The following is a 2,685-nucleotide window of genomic DNA, read 5'->3' as shown; positions in this document are numbered from 1 at the left end:
AACACACATTTATTTTCAGATCATTGCAAAGAACTCTGAGCCAATTTAGAATAAACTGTGCATCCCTACAAAACTTCTAAAGTGACTCTGCTCTGCATTTTCCTGCAATAGGTTTACCTAGTCAATTTAGTTTTATGAGGATCATAATTCTCCTATTTTATATAACTCAAATGTCCAAAGGTGATACTATATCTTTTAAAAAATGGTCTAAAATATTATAAGATTGTTTGTAAAATTTAAGCCTTTATATGGGTATTTATAATCTACGAATATGCTTATTTGCACCAAAGACTAGATGTAGAAAATAATGAAATAGTTCTTTGTTTTATGTTTCTTGTTTATTTCATAACCAGATACAAACAAATACAAGGATAAAACATAAGGCTGATTTGATCTAATATTACTTATAGTTTGATTAGACATGAGGAAACTGATAAATAACTCACCAATAACTGTGATATTGATAACGTGACTAACACTGACTCCACTTTCACACCGGTATCCTCCAGAGTCATTTTTGAGGATCTTTTGAAAAATAAGGTATGAAACTCCTTCCAAAGGCTTGATCTCCTCCCATCCTTTTCTAATGCGATCATTACTGTTGATGAGACGATCACGTTCATCCTCTATTTTATACCAGTTGACTTTTAGTGGTGAATTGTTGCAGAATCTAACTGGACAGTCAATCCTGAGTTTCTGTCCAGAAACCACTAAATGACTTGTGTTTCTCCGCACTCGTAGTTCAATGCAGTCCTCATCTGCAGCAAGAGACAACCAGACTTATTAGAGACCTGGATGCTTATTTTACTAAATTATTGCACTTTAATGGTAGGCTTTAACAATGAGTTTAAGGTCTTGGTACAGTTATAGTAACTGAGCAATTGAACTACACAACATAAAAATTGAGTCAGAAATGTGTTGGAATGGATTTAAGTAACATGAAGGTGTGTTTTGTGAAAAATCTTTGTATATTCGTCTATGAGCTTGTCGGAATAAAGTCTTACCCCTCTGAGTTGTTTTTGAGGGAAGTGAACTTGGTCAATTCAGAAACAAAGGCAAAGCAAAAACTAATAACATCTAATTTTAACATCTAAATCTAATTTTATTTTAATTTGTAAAACTGGCATATTTGTTACATAAATCAGTGACAAAACAGGGGGGTTCAGTACTACAGGACTTGCATAGAGATGGCCTTGATGAGTTTTAGACACAGATTAAAGAAGAAAACTGAAATCAATGAAATTCTATTGAGAATAAGTGTTACATATGGCATATTTATGTAATTATGTTTAACTATTAATCTTGCATATTTGTGAGAAAAAAGTTTTGAAAAAGTCTATATATTTTTCTATTTCAAAATTTTTGTTTAATGGGTTAAACTCTACCACCAAAACTATCATTTATTAATGTTCAAGAGACCATTTGTTGATGTTTGATTAATTTATATACATGTTGTCATGGCTTTCTTAAGAGATCTGTCCCACATGCAGTAAACCACTCAGAGAACCAAGGTAAAAGTTTGAACAGGTTTATTGATGAAACCAGCGGGGTTGGATTCTGGAAACAAAGTAAACTGTTGAACCAGAACTGGAAGAGGGAAGGGAAGTATCAGTGGTTAGTTCAGGATCCGTGGGAACTTTGAATGATGACTTGGAGAGACAGAGAAAACGGGAACGTTGGTGGAGAAAACTTTCCTCCCAGAATCCAGTCGGTGTGGGTTTTTCCAGAGGTTGAGACTCGTTGGAGGGCGGACAGTTATAGACTTAGTTAGACCTGAGGAGCTATGGAGCGGACTGTCACTTCGGAATCCAGGAGGACTTGAACGAAACTTGTGTAGGTTAATCCGCCGCTCAGTGTGAGACACAAACAATCCTTCCAGGGGGGGAGAGCCAAAACATACAGCTTGCAGGATGACTTCCTGCCGAAAGGTAAAGACAAAAATACAGTTAGGCTCAGTGAAAACAAAGACTCAGTTAGATTCTGCTAATCTCAGTTTGGCTAGAGTACCCAAAACTGGCAAAAACTCTGGCGCCGAGGTAGTGACAGTCCATGGCTCAAATAGTCCTCAGTGATGAGTCAACCAGTCGCAGGTGTGTGAGAGGACCGACGAGGACAGGCCACCTGGTGGTGAAGGGAGGGAAAGACACAAAAACACAACCCACACAAACTGGATTCCTAACACATCTAAACCATTTATAAAGAGTAAATAGATCATTTATTAAGATAATAAACCCAGAGATGTTAGGGTTAGAGATAAACTAACATGACAGGGCAATACGATCTATTTATCTTTTATAAATGGTTTAGAATGCAGTTTGTAATTGAAACTTTCATAAACTGTCTGTTAGTCATTAATGAATTGTCTTTTCACCATTATTAAATGATGGTTATGATGGTTATTGTAAAGCGTTATCACAGAAATGCATTTTCCCTTTATTCTTTATATCTCAGGTTTACTCTAAATAGTGTTAAATTAATTTATTTCCCAGAAATCCTAGAAAACCTAGTTCACATGTTTTTATTTAAAGGTACACTATGCAACCGGTGTTGATTTTCCAGCGAGGCTCCCCCCAGAGGGCGAAAGTAAAAGTGCACTGTCGTAAATATGCTCAGCTGTTCTCCTGGTTTCTCCGTCAAGCCAGGCGCGGTTGTTTTGAGCTTAGCAGCGAATGACTAATGCTGCGT

The sequence above is a fragment of the Cyprinodon variegatus genome, unplaced genomic scaffold (assembly GCF_000732505.1).
Source record: "Cyprinodon variegatus isolate N-32 unplaced genomic scaffold, C_variegatus-1.0 Scaffold810, whole genome shotgun sequence".
Classification (NCBI taxonomy): domain Eukaryota; kingdom Metazoa; phylum Chordata; class Actinopteri; order Cyprinodontiformes; family Cyprinodontidae; genus Cyprinodon; species Cyprinodon variegatus.
Note: the sequence above shows the minus strand (reverse complement) of the source record.